Source organism: Penaeus vannamei, chromosome 13 (assembly GCF_042767895.1).
Source record: "Penaeus vannamei isolate JL-2024 chromosome 13, ASM4276789v1, whole genome shotgun sequence".
Taxonomy (NCBI): Eukaryota; Metazoa; Arthropoda; class Malacostraca; order Decapoda; family Penaeidae; genus Penaeus; species Penaeus vannamei.
Genome location: NC_091561.1, coordinates 29,084,437 through 29,099,436, shown reverse-complemented (window position 1 = coordinate 29,099,436; position 15,000 = coordinate 29,084,437). Strand labels below are relative to the sequence as shown.

General features: G+C 42.5%; 1 protein-coding gene across 2 annotated transcripts in view; it reads left to right on the top strand.

Moving 5' to 3' along the window:
- LOC113828248 (facilitated trehalose transporter Tret1) overlaps positions 1–15,000 on the top strand; it is a 50,879-nt gene that overhangs the window by 12,980 nt on the left and 22,899 nt on the right. Inside the window, exon 1 of one of the 2 annotated variants that reach the window (XM_070129117.1) lies at positions 2,442–2,560. The exons of the other annotated variant lie outside the window; for it this stretch is intronic. The gene's annotated coding sequence lies outside the window, so the exon portion shown is untranslated. Of the gene's footprint in view, positions 1–2,441; positions 2,561–15,000 lie in introns of those variants that run through there. 2 annotated transcript variants of the gene reach the window in all.

Here is a 15,000-nt window from a genome sequence, read left to right as displayed (position 1 = left end):
AGGGGGAGGAGGAATTGGAGTGAGGGAGGGGCTGTGGGTTGAGGGAGGGGAAGGGGGAGGGTGTGTGGAGTGAGGAAGGGGAAGGGGGAAGGGGAAGTGGAGTGAGGGAGCAAAGGGGGAAGGGGGTGGAGTTAGGGAACGAAGGGGGAGGGGTGTGGAGTGAGGGAGGGGAAGGGGGAGGGGGAAGTGGTGTGAGGGAGGGGAAGGGGGAGGGGGAAGTGGAGTGAGGGAGGGGAAGGGGGAGGGGGAAGTGGAGTGAGGGAGGGGAAGGGGGAGGGGGAAGTGGAGTGAGGGAGGGGAAGTAGGAGGGGGTGTGGAGTGAGGGAGGGGAAGGGGGAGGTTGGATGGAGCGAGGGAGCGAAGGGGGAGGGGCTGCGGGATGAAGGAGGGGAAGGGGGAGGGAGAAGTAGAGTGAGGGAGCGAAGGGGAAGGGGTGTGGAGTGAGGGAGGGGAGGATGTGGAAGGGGGTCGTTGTTCTTAATGGAGCAGGACATCCCGAGGGGAGGTTGGGGGGGGGGGGATTTGTGGTTCAAATATGACGAGATGTCTTGGCTCACAGGACACGTGATATGCTGTAATGTAATTTAGAATGGAGGAAAAAAGTTTTGTTATTGTGTGAAATACTGTGTAAGCATATACACGCACATATTACACATATGCATGTACACACATGTACGTGAGCATGCGTGTGTTTACCTATATTTGTGTATAAATGCACGCACACGCACACATATACCCACACACACACACGCACACGCACACGCACACGCACACGCACACGCACACACACACACACACACACACACACACACACACACACACACACACACACACACACACACACACACACACACACACACACACATACATACAGGTGTTGGCTCATAGCTGAACGGTTTCTCCACCTTATAACATACTTTCAGAAGATGAAACATATTCCATTGACGACTGCCTCCCAAGACGACCACTGACCGTCATCTTCCACACACAAACTGGCCTTCTTTGAAACAGGAGAACTTTTAAAGAACTTCCCATGCATTGAATATCTGCAAATTCGTTCCAAGACACCTGGCCCAAGATTCAACATTTCACGTCAAGAAGACTGTGTAGCTACAGAGGAAAAGGTCGAAAGCTATCTATAGGAATCAAGGCATTCGGTTACGACCCTGACGCAAATCTCCAGTCGCTGAATTTATGTCATCGCCGGGTAAGAGAGAGAGAGAGAGAGAGAGAGACTTTTGACTTTGACTTTGACACGTTTATTGAGACAAAAGTAAGATTACATCTCAAAAGGATGAGGTAACTTAGGTTATCCTCACCCTTACTTAATAAGTCCCTATGCGGGCTCACAATTCATTATACAAAACTTAGGTACAAAAATATTTAAAATCAAATACAGCACTTAATTTATAAAGAATTACAAGCATTACAAGAATTCAGAGTCATTGGCTTACATATCTTTAAGGTGATATAACACTCCCACCCTCATCCAGATAAGTCCTCTCCTGGGCTTACATAATCAAATACAGCGCACAAAAAATATGCGCACGTAATATATAATTATAATCCCGGAGAAGAGATGAATCAATTGTTGAGTGGAATGATTGTATTTCAGGAGAATGATGCCTAACATACGCCATTCATCAGCAGTAAAGTAGGAGACATTATAGTCTCAGCAGGAGTAACAGCCTACATACCTGTGCATTTTTGCGAGGTATGTTTATGATATTGGTGCAAATTGCCTGTACCTCTTCAAAATCTCGAATACCTGACCGTTCCTAATCATCCATACAGCCTGTTCAGGTAGACCTGTTATCTCTGCACTTCTATGTGACTGAAGCATAGAACACTGTAATAGATAATGCGTCAATGTATGTGATCTAGGTAAACTACACACCCTGCATTCTTTTTCTTTCTCGCTTGCTGGAACGCCTAACTCCCAATAGTATTTATATCCAAGCCTGATTCTCATGTACACACTGTCTTTCCATTTGCTCTTGCCCTTCCCATAAGCAAAGTCTGTGTTCGTCGCAAGATGCATATAGTGTCTCAGAGTATCGCTTTTCCTAATCGCTTCGCCCTTCCTGGCCTCGTCATAGTCTAACTGTGTCCTCTTGATATTGCTCTTTGCCTGTTTAAGAGTCCGCATGCAGTGAATGTCTACCTCATGCTTCCTGGTCGCCCCCTTGGCGATCTCATCAACAGCTTCATTGAAGGTGACACCTACATGCGAAGGGATCCACACAAATGCAATCACACGCCCCTGACCTCGCAACCTATGAGCTATCAAACGACACTCGCCAACTATGTGGTCAAACACAGGGTTCTTGCTGTTAAGTGAGTCCAGTGCTCCCCTGCTGTCCACAAAGAAGTAGGAATCCTTGTTAATGATTTCAATCTCTTTAAGTGCCGTCAGTATTGCCCATAGTTCAGCTTGTGTTGAAGATATGTGATTGCTCAGTCTCATCCCTGTGCTTGTGGTGACCACTCCGCTCCCAGTGAACTGTCTGATGATGACTCCGCACCCAGCTCTGCCATCTTCCAGGACTGACCCGTCACAGTAAACATGAGCAATGTCAAGTCGTGTTAGACTATTTATTTTATGGCTGAACGTTGCTTTAAGTTGACCTGGTTCATACATGGATTTATTCATAGAGAGAGGGTCTACATCTATGTTAATATCCTGATCCTCCCATGGCGGCACCTTAGGAGGTGTCTGATGAGAATGACAATAATCCTTCAGGCCATAACATTGAATGCTATTTCTCAGTTCCTTCATATATCCTCGCTTGCCTTGCCTATAAAATGATCTCATGTTGTTAAAACCGCTGGCCATATCTCTCACTAATTTCTTTCCACTGGTCCCTCTCATTAACCTGATGGCCGCTATTGCATTGATCTCTCTCACTCTCTGTACAATGCTTTGCAATCCCGTCTCTGATCTCATTATATCTATCCTGGTATTCCTTTGACACCCGAGGATTATTCTCATTGCTTCATTTTGTATGGTTTCAAGTTTCCGGAGTCTCCCTTGACAGGCTATGGAAAGTGCTGGTGCTGCATAATCCACCAAGGCTCTTATCGTACTAATGTAGATTAGCCTCAGCAAGGGCACCCCTGTTTGTCATTTAAACTGAGTCTCACGTTGCCCCTTTGTTTGCTCTGAAATTTTGTCTTTTCTTCATTGATAACCAGCCCTAATGTTTGAGCAAGTTTACTAAAGTTGTTCAGCGCCGTCTGTAAACGGCGCTGTGCAGTCCCTTGTATCAATATATCATCTGCGTATATAATTGGCTGGACGCCCTGAGGATAGCTCTCTGAGGCTATTCTGTTCATCAGTACATTAAAAAGTGTTGGGCTTAAAACGCCTCCCTGTGGTGTTCCTAGCTCAAGATTTTTTTCCTCTGACAAACAGCCTTGAAACCACACACAAGCTCTTCTCTCAGACAAATAGTCACCGATCCACTTAAGCAACGTTCCCGTGACCCCTAACATTGCCAACTCATACATAATCACTTCTCCGTTGGCTTTATCAAAGGCTCCTTGTAAATCAACAAATACTTTTCTGCATCGTTGGATAAACACTGAATTAGGCAATCAGATGTTCCCTTCCCTTTCATAAACCCGTACAGATTACAAGAGAGTTTATCTCCAATCACATACATTAGTCTGTTTAATAATATTCGTTCCATCATCTTGCATAAGCAGGATGTCAGAGATACAGGCCTGTATCCACCTGACGATTTAGGAATGGGTATTATTAAGGCTTTTTTCCAGGCCTTCGGCAATCTACCTTCCAAATAGCTCATGTTAAAAAGATCTAATAAAGGGCTGTTCTCCATGCCTACTAATGCATTTAGAATGTCATATGTAACGCCATCTTCTCCTGGCGATGTACTTTTCCCCCTTTTGATTGCATTTAAGAGTTCATGTATAGTTATGGTCTGACAAGATACTGCAGTGATATTTAAGGATAACTGTATTTGTTCTTTTCGTTCAATTTCCCATGTGTCTAGAGCATCGCGAGTGTGTTGTGGCAATGACACCAGTGAAGATGCCTTCGCCCATTTCTGAATATGTTTGTTTGCCTCCTCCTCTGGATGTGGGTGACCGATGAGGTTATTTGTTTTGCCCCTCACCTTATTGACGTGATGCCATATTTCTTTAAGGCTTTTGCATTCCTCGATGTTTTGCGCAAATTCTTTCCAGTATTTCTCCCTTCTTTCCGTTTTTCCCCACACATTCTTGATATATCAAGGAGTATATCTCTGTCCTGTTCCTTTTTGCCTTTTTGTACCCACTCCCTGTGTGCCAACCTTAGCATGTATGTCCATTCCTTAAGTGTCTTATCACTACAGTACCTGTTTTTCCTTCCCCCATGACCCTTTTCCTTTCTGTGTGTCTTGGGTGTTGTGGGTAAACATCTTTCTATCGCACTCAACAAATCCCGGTTGAACCTATCTAAACATATGGGTGTATAGTGTTTATACCAATTCTCTATGTTGTAAACAAACTGGTCTCTGTCGTTTACATTAAGTGAAAGCCGTTTTCTCTGAATTTTAACTTGTATTTTCCCTACAGCTAACTTAACATACAACGCGAAATGATCACTGAGTAGTTCACTTACCACTTTACATTCTCCTTGAATCGCCTGTCTGCCAAGCAGGCAGGCGTAATCAAGCCGTCCACCCTTGATGTGTGTTGCCTCTTTGCCACCCAGCAAGCATGCATCAGGCCTATCCTTTAAAAACTGGTAAAACCTCTTACCGTTATCATTGATATTGCCCCTCTCCTCTAATTGCGGGTGTCTAGCATTCAAGTCACCCACTATCAGAGCAGAGTCAGAGTACATGCAGTCAGGTAAATATCTGAGGTCAAAGGATCTCCCAGAGATGTATAAGTTGACAATATACATTTCACCTTGTTGCAAATGAAGCTTCACACACACACTTTCTATGCCGTTAGTTCTGCACGGCGTCTCTGTTAGTTCAGAGGGTATTGAACTTTTGACATAAGTTGACACTCCCCGTATTCGGTCACCGGCATGAAGGTGGTACGCTCTATAACCATTAAGTTTGAGAGTATCACCTTTCGTGTCCCTGGTTTCCTGGAGACAAACTACGTCAATATTGTTTTTCAGTACAAAGTAGTGAACGTCTGTAACTCTGGTAAGCAAACTACTAACATTCCACGATAATATTCTAATACTACGCTCCATCAGGTTTTGATTGTGTCCTTATGCTTTTCTACTACTTTTTGAATAGTTCCCCATAGTTCTTGCATAATTTCCCATTTTTTCAGGAGGGTTTCTTTCTCCGGATCCTTACATTTTAGGAGGACTGACCGGAAGACCTCAGAGGATGTTCCTTCCACTACGCTTGATTTTATTGTCCTTTCTTTACCCTTAATGGTAATTTTTCTTTCTAAATTTGTTTCCCTTGCAAGTCCACTATTGTTTTCACTATTAATTTCTTTCTCGGTCTCCTCTTCCTTTTTTTGTTCCTTTTCTGCAAGCCGTTTTTCTAATGCGTCCATCCTCTTGATCATGGCCTGCATCATCTGCGTGAGTGCGGATATTGCCTCCCCATCATTATTGCGCGGCACTTCCTGCGTCTGATGTTGCTCCTGCGGTCGCTTATCTTCTTTAGGCACCACGGCCGGTGGGCCCTGCAGCCAGGCGTTCGGGACAGGAGCTGCTGTCTCCCTCGGCACCTCTGCTTGCATAGTGACCGGCCCTGCCTCCCTCGGTGCCTCTTCTGCGACTCCTTGGTGGGGAACGGCCGAAGTTAGCTTCCATTGAGGCCTCGCTCTGCATGCCAGAGATCCGGCATTGTGCGAACCTCCGCAATTGCAGCAGCAAGGCTTGATCCTGTCTCCCTTTTCTATTTTTGCTCGACAGATCCTAGAATCGTGTTTCTTGCCGCAGAACCTACATCGGGCGTCCTGCTGGCATTTCCACGATTTGTGGCCCCATCTGCAACATTTGAGGCACATGACTGGCGGCTCCACATACGGTGCCACCCTCCTGTACCCCGCTCCAGAGATGAAGACCCTCTCTGGCACCTCCCCTTTCACGAGGGCTACGAGCTGACTCCGCTCCTCACCCCTGGACTCGTTCCTCTTCACCCACACGAACCTTTCGTCGTCCAGGAGATAGTCAGGGTCCAGTACAGTAGGGTATTGGAAAATTATCACTTTCGTGAGTTTTTCCTCACCCTTTGGGACAGTCATCACCGTCCCCTTGTACCCTTGAGTCGTCAGGGTTTGTTCTGCCTGACCTGCGCGTACCGTGAGGTACGGCCTTCCTCTGCCTTCCTTTAGCAGCGGCTCAAAACTACGGTGGTCCCGGCCCAGCTGCATGGCCCATCTTAATTTTTCCATGAAGTTCATGGCACAGTTCTGCGGGAATAGCAGCCTCTTCCTGCCGTTCACGCCTTCATTCTCACTCCCTTCCTTGCTTTCATATTTCTTCTTCTTCTCTTCCTGCCCGAACCTATTCTCGGTGTCACTCATCTCACTTGCGCTTTCTTCGTTCCTTTCCCTCTTATGGGAACCACTTTCCATATTCCCTTTCACTCGTGCACATTCACTTTCAGTTTCCATGTCATAATTGCTTGACCCTGGTATGGCAACTCCAGCCATGCTGACACCTGGGGAGGTGACCTGAGCCCCACCCACGAGGCGGAGGTCAGTGCAGGGAGCGGTTGCCAGAAATTCTTCTTGCAAATGACACTAATTATCTCTCACGGCTGAGGACAGCACACAAACACGTCCTAATTCTACGAGAGATACACCACGACTGAGGAGAGAGAGAGAGAGAGAGAGAGAGAGAGAGAGAGAGAGAGAGAGAGAGAGAGAGAGAGAGAGAGAGAGAGAGAGAGAGAGAGAGAGAGAGAGAGTAAAAGATATATATGTATGTATGTATATTTATCTATCTATCTATCTATGTACAGTTGCGGAATTATATTTCAATACACTTTCTGGGTATTTTTGTGAATGAGGCTAAAACCCTAGGTAGTTTGTAACAAAGAGTGTGATTGGTGGAATGTAAATAACCAATGAGTATATTAATGAATATTTTTTGAAACTAAGTAAGCCATTTAATCTTCCGTTTTCTTCAAAAAAGTGATCACAAAACATCTAATACTAGTTATCGTTGATTTTGTAGTTGGATATTCCTCAAATGCGATATCCTCGAATTGTTTGTTTATCGAAACGGCAACACCTATGGTGTGGAGGCGGCATTTCCCCAGTCTTCCAACACAAGAAGTATCAATGATTTTAGCTCCACGCTGTAAATATCTCTGTATAGCAGCAAAATCAAACAAAAATGCGCAAAAGATCTTTGTAAATACTTCTCGTAGCTGCACCATAATCGATCTAGTAAAATATACGTTTTTCCTCATTGAATAAACAGAAATCATGCTATATTACATTCTTCTTTACAGAATGCATAGATTCTTCATCAGTGTGTGTGTGTGTGTGTGTGTGTGTGTGTGTGTGTGTGTGTGTGTGTGTGTGTGTGTGTGTGTGTGTGTGTGTGTGTGTGTGTATGTGTGTGTGTGTGTGTGTGTGTATGTGTGTGTGTGTGTGTGTGTGTGTGTGTGTGTGTGTGTGTGTGTGTGTGTGTGTGTGTGTGTGTGTGTGTGTGTGTGTGTGTGTGTGTGTGTGTGTGTGTGTGTGTGTGCGCGCGCGCGCGTGTGTGTGTGGCGTCCATGGAAAGTCACTGCTTAGTGACGAGTTATGAAACAGTATGTTTAATTCGTTTCGGTTATTCAGAATGTCCTTTATCTTGTGCTAAAATCTGATCATAGTTTTTTCTGTTATTATTCCGTAAGTCTTGGCGTTTTTAGAAGGAAACGCATTCACATTCGATCAGTTGAGCGAGAAAATACAAGTTCGCTTATTTCAACTCTAGCAACTACAAGCTAGGTGGTTCCAAAGAGGGTGAATAGCAGAAGTCAAAGAACCGACTCTCATTACAGGAGCTGTATATCTGATATTTTGAAGACCAAAAAAATTCGTTTGGATTAATGTCAGTTAAATCTTGCTCTTTACTTTTATTTGTTGTTTATGTATTTTTTTCCTTCTTTTTATCAATACACACTTGTTTACAGTGTATGTGTATGTGTAGAGAAAAGACATTCTTGCCTTTTATCACAAAATAAAATCAAAGTTTTTATATGTCATTTTCATTATGAATCAATAGATCAGATTAGTTTAGAATATTAACTGAACGCAAAACCGTGGTCGGGTTAACCAGGCCTCAACAATGTGTGTATGTATTATGTGTGAAAGAACTGCAATTATACAGTTTTTAACGCTTTAGTTAGAATCTTTTGTTTTATATTTCATATACATTTTGAACCCCTTATCACACAAAACGCCATGCCATGTAGTTGATAACTAAGACACACACACACACACACACACACACACACACACACACACACACATACACATATATATATATATATATATATATATATATATATATATATATATATATATGTAATTATTTATTTTTATTTTTTCATAGATGGTGGGGGCTTCAGTGAATCGACTAATTGGGGGTGTTTATTAATTTTGGGGATACTTTTACTAAAAATGGTAATAACTGTTGAAAGAGAAGACAAATAGTAATGTTTATGATAGGAAATATGTATTGTTATTCAAACGGTGTCTAATCCCTGAGACAGAGGTGACGTGTTCACATATAACGTCTCGATTTCTATCAGATGGTTCGAGGTTGCTTCATTAACCGTTTCTCAAACACTGACAATATTCGGCCAAACATTTTTCGTCGGGTTTGAGCGACATCCCTCGCTTGGCCATCGAAGGACTTCCACTTGGTGTTAGGCAGGGAACTACTTCGTAACTGCCCTGGACGTGTGTATAGGGCAGTTATCCTCATTGTTTCTGGGAAGGGCCAAGGCATAACAGTGTACTGATGGGAGGATTTTTTTCCCTAACAATTTGATGTATTTGTCTAAGAGACATTTTTCCCGTTTCGCTAACATCATGTAGGAAGATCCACCCCGACATATCGCAGGTCACGCGGCCGCGCCTCGCCGTTGTATAGATAATTTGTCAGTCATATGTGAAATGTAAATAATGATATAGAATCTGAACATGAAATATGACGTGTAGGGCACTGTTCTGTATAAACAAATACCTATATAGTAAATTGAAATAAAATGATTTCTGAAATATTGAAAAGGGCTAACATTCACACCTTTAATTCCCTTCAGCAATGGAGCTTTCCGGTGTATTTTCCTCGTTATGGGTGCCCTCCTCTTCCCACCCTATCTGCCCAAACACATCGTCCGGGAGATGCCCAGCTCTCCGAATATATCACCGTTGAAGAAGTTACTTTCCCTCACCCCACTGTCAACAGTCAAAGTTGGTCCCATATCCATCTGGGCGTAAGGGACATGTTTTGTAGAGAAACATGCTTACTAAGCCGCGGGATGATGCGGTAGGGTGACCTGTTCCTTTCTGCCCCGACTTTGACCCTAGCATGCTGACATCAGCATAACAGTGCTCATTCACAGCTGAGTCGACTGACAGGGGCAGCCGGGCGCGAACCCAGGACCATGCGATTGCAAAGCCAGCGCTCTACCACTGAGCTATGCCACCCCATTGTAGCAGTCTATTTCAGATTACAGCTTTCTTTGCGTCCATCCTGAAAAAGGTGTCAGCTTGGCAGCCTCGTTTTGACCTCGGATTTTTCATGTTATTATGACGTCTAAGACCATCGGACATGTATTTTTTTCAGCGAAGTGGATATTCAGGAATTGATGAATATTCATTGGCATAAGAGATGAAATATACTTCGTGTAATTTTCTACATTGTTCCGGGAAATTATTACTTCTAGGATAATGTATAAAGAGAATGAATTTGATGTAAAGTTTTGATATGCTAATATCATCTACACCTTTGCATATATTGCACTACATTGCACTGGCAAATAGAAATAAAATTGATAGATGACAATAACAACTGGCAGAGAAATTCTCATTTCATTAGAATGAACAAGATATACAACACAAATATTGGGAGTTGGCTCTAAGATTTTTGCTATTCACCCTCCTTGGAACTACCCAGCTAATAGTTGCTTGAGTTGAAACAAGCAAACATGCATTTTTTCGCTCACCTCTTCGAATGTGGATGCAACTCCTCAAAGAAACGCCAAGATTTAATGCATAGTAATAGCTGATTATACAATCTTTCGTAACTCTTTACCAAGCATGACTTCATAGACGACACACACACATCGATGACGAATCTACATATTCAATGTAACCTAATTGTGATTTTGTTCATGCTCTATATTGAAGAATTAATTTAGCACGTTCTTTTTCTTCAATATGTTTGATTTAGGCATAAAGATAAAAAAAAAACACTTCATTAGGTCGATTAGCTGCTAGTAGATGGTGCAGGTATGAACGGTATTTACAGAGGTCTAAGGGATTTTACAGAGTTTTAGGTAATTTAGTTACCATACATAAATGTTCAAAGCATGAAACTCCTTCATGTTTTAAGTAATATGTATCTATAAATGATACTTCTTATGTTGTAAGGAGTAGGAAATGCCGCCTCCCTATCATAGATGTTGCCATTTGGATAAGCAAACAATGCCAGGATATCGCATTTGAAGAATATCCACCTACAAAGTCAACGATAACTAATATTACATGCTTTGTTCTTTTTCACTTATTTGAGGAAATCGAAAGATCAAATGGCTTACTTAGTTAAAAAAATACATTAATATACTTATTGGTTACTTATTTTCGACCAACCACACTTTTTGTTACAAACTACCTCGGGTTTTAGCCTCATTCACAAAAATACAATTTACGCTATGTTTACTTCGACTGGTTGCCAGAGGTACAAAAGTGGGGCCCAGAAAGTGTAATGAAATATAATTCCGCAACTATATATATATATATATATATATATATATATATATATATATATATATATATATATACATACACACACACACACACACACACACACACACACACACACACACACACACACACACACACACACACACTCACACACACACACACACACACACACACACACACACACACACACACACACACACACACACACACACACACACACACACACACACACACACACACACACACACACACACACACACACACACACATACACACATAGAGAGAAAGAGAGATAGAGATAGAGATAGAGATAGATATAGATAGATAAATAGATAGAGAGATAGAGAGAGGTAGAGAGAGGTAGAGTAAAAGAGGGAGAGAGAGAGAGAGAGAGAGAGAGAGAGAGAGAGAGAGAGAGAGAGAGAGAGAGAGAGAGAGAGAGAGAGAGAGAGAGAGAGAGAGAGAGAGAGAGAGAGAGAGAGAGAGAGAGAGAGAGAGAGAGAGAGAGAGAGAGAGAGAGAGAGAGAGAGAGATAGAGATAGAGATAGAGATAGAGATAGAGATAGAGAGAGAGAGAGAGAGAGAGAGAGAGAGAGAGAGAGAGAGAGAGAGAGAGAGAGAGAGAGAGCGAGAGAGGATGGAGAACTTGCGGTCAAATTTGAAGACGTCGGCTGAACTGTTCGAGGTTCGGCGGTTCTGAGTATGAAATCAAGGCTAAAGAAAACGAGGCTTTGATGATAATTCCAACCATTTCATCCATCGAGAGGATCAGTCTCAATATGCCACAATGAAATGCAAGTGGCACCACTGGAAAATTATTCACCTCTCGTTGCTCCCTAATTATAATGCATGAAATAGTATCTTATATATTCTTTAGCTTCGCATATGTTCACTGCATCACTTAGATATCTATCGGAAATGAGTTATGGAAACAAGTATCAAGAAATCATTTGCGAAACTAATGGCAACAGAAACCAAGGCAGTTTTCACCTGAAAGTCTCTGTGTTTCCGCTTAGAATGGGATAGGTTTTGTCCCACAAGTGTTCACGACTTGCGTCTTACCCTGGACTGAGACATTTTTTCTCAAATAACTGTATATCTCTCATCTGTGTCTGACATGCCATCATGGTTGATGTCCACATTCAGGTGAAAGGTGATCTCTACTTGCTGACTGATTGGCTGCTACGAGAAAGTGCTTAATGGAGGAAGCCATGTTACAGGGGCATCCTGATGGAAGCTGTGAAAAGACCTGCTGACGAACCCATCGGCGGGGACCTTCAGAGGGTTATTCAGAGATAAGATTATTAGCATAAGTAGGGCATAATGTTTTTTGCAGTCTCTTTCCCTGATGAGTTCCTGTCTTCTGATCCTGTTATATATATGGTATAGCCTTTTAAACCATAAAACATTTTATTTCTGAGTACTGGAGTTTTTTTTTTTTTTTTTCATTTCGGCATCCCAATACTCTGTGAGTTCAATTTTGTGTATACACGGGGTTGTATTTTCTCCCTGTGGCTGGGGATGTGAAGTTTTTCCTGTCCGGCAGCAATGTAGATGAGAATTACGTCATAACCGATTGTTGATTCTTGGGGACTCAGTTATTAGGTTTTGCCTTTGTTACTGATGAGGAACCCATGAAGAAAAAATGAAAGGACATGAGAAAGTATACGATTCAAGCTATGCTATTAATTTGTGATGAAAATTTATCCTCTGACTAACCTACTTGGGAAGTGAAGTATGTGAGCAAAACAGAAAAGCCGAAGAAACGGTGGAGGACGGTCTGTATCAGGACCCGGGGACGGATTCACTACTGCCCTTATGGTGGTAAAATTATGGGTAACTATAGTTATGGTAAACAAACAGCGATGGTATTCACGGAAAATTTGCTACTGGAGTCACCATGGTAAATTTTACCGGTGGTCGGAGCACTGGTAACTTCTGGGAAGACGATGTCATTATGTGTTATCTCGTCCAAAAGTCAATATTTAAGCAAAGGATTGTTTTATACCTGATATAATTACTATGATGCAAACACATATCACAATAATGACATGGCGCAGAAATGCAAATTTCACATGAAACTAGCAAGAATAAGATCTCAAATTCTCATAAAATAATAGTCAGACATAGACTCTAGATTGCATGGAATGGATAGATAAGTGAGCTCTTAAAGCATTCTTCTCTGACATAGATATTACAAATTCTATAGAAAAAACTACGTTGCTAATGTATAAACAGGCAACACTATCGTTAAACGAGTATTGCAATTTCTGTGTCGTTATTTTGACAACAAACTCCAAAGCGCAAGGGAAAGAATGAGCTTGAAGTATTTCCTTTGATTGGAATGGCGATGAATAAAAAATGTGTTTGACACGATTCTTTGTTTAACAATGATGAGAAATAGATAAACAAGTAAAAACTGTTTGGCCTGTTTCTTTGTGTTTGTGGTACACGATAATATATCTATATTGTATTGGTTCCTAATTATAGGATAGATAGCCTGAGAAGTCAACATCCCACATGATGAATACAATTATAAATGTAAATTTCTTCTACATATGCTTAAATGGTGCTTTAAATGTGACAATGATTTTTAAAATCGTGTCTAGCTCTGGTCACATGTTACGTGACTGGCCGAAATAACCTAGAAGAATATTATGGCGCTCGCGGACTGGAGGAATGGCTTTACTAGAGCCTTCTGTTGGCTACCATTATAGTGAATCGATTTACGATTGTCGATGCAAGTTACCATCCCGTTATGAATCCCACTTTACCATCACTGGTAAATATAAATGGTAAATGGTAAATGCATTACGATCGTTTGCTAGTGAATCCGGCCCCTGGATTGCACTGCTACTTGGTGCTGCGCAACAGGTTTGAGTTGATTGTAACATTTCTCGCTCTAGTAAGTAAAGTCAGATATGCGAAGCTGAGCCTCACTCGGGTTATGCGTATGCAGTCCGGTGACTGGTTGTCGCTTTGTTTTTTTCTATAATTAAGATCAAGGTTAAAAGCTTGTGAAGCCTCTTTTACATCTGAAGTAAAAAAGACTCATCTTATTAAAAAAAAAAAAAAAATAGATAAAACCACGCAAGTAATCTTCTTTCATCATAAATAAAATCAGTCATTTAATGATGTATGCAATGATAACTTGTAAGAACGTTTCCCTCCTTCCTTCGATTTCCACAGTTTCATCTCTCTCCTTCATTTCCCTCCTTTCTAATCTGCGTCCCTCCTCATTCTCTTCATTATGCAACGACCACTCTCAGTCTCCTCTTCCTTCTCCTTATTTCCTCGTTTATCTCCAGTCATCCCTTTCCCATCTCCCTGCTGCCAACCCCCCCCCCCCCGCCGTCCTCCTTCCCATTGCATGACAGGGCAAGCTATCACAACTAAATCTTGCTTGGGTCGCCCCCCCCTCCCCCCGCCTCCGATTATGTCTGCTGACTCGACATCCGAGCCGGGTACACACCGGGCCAGGTCACGTGGCTGGCAGACAGGCGATGCGATGGTTAACAGTAGCGAGGCGGCGGGGTTACTCCAGGGGCATGCCCAAGCACGGGGAACGTGGTAGGGGAAAGAAGGCGACGGACCCCCTAAGAGATGACAGGCACACGTGAAGGGGAGGGACCTCGAAGTACCAAGGTTAGGGGCCGTGGACGGGGCTAGGGGCTTAGGGGAGGGGATAAGTCTTAGAAGGACAATGGTCATGGTAGGACTTCAAGTGTTCAGTATAAGGTTTCTGGTACATACAGAAAAAATAAAACTAACCCAAACGATATCCTAAAGAAAATGTAATCATAATACAGGAGTAGATAATAGCAGCAGTAATTCCAGATGAATACATCAGAGTAATAAAAATGTTGGAAAGAATGAGGTTAGGGCAAGATCCCTCTCAGGAGGAGGCGACACCCGATACCGCCCCACATGACATGCAGTCAACACCACGGAGCACGTGATTCACAATCGCGTCATAAGCTCATGAGGCATTATATGGAATGCTCCTCTTCTTTTATATACTTACCATATGACACTTTTCTTCACCGTCTGATTTAAGCAACCGATCAACGCCGGTCTTGTCTG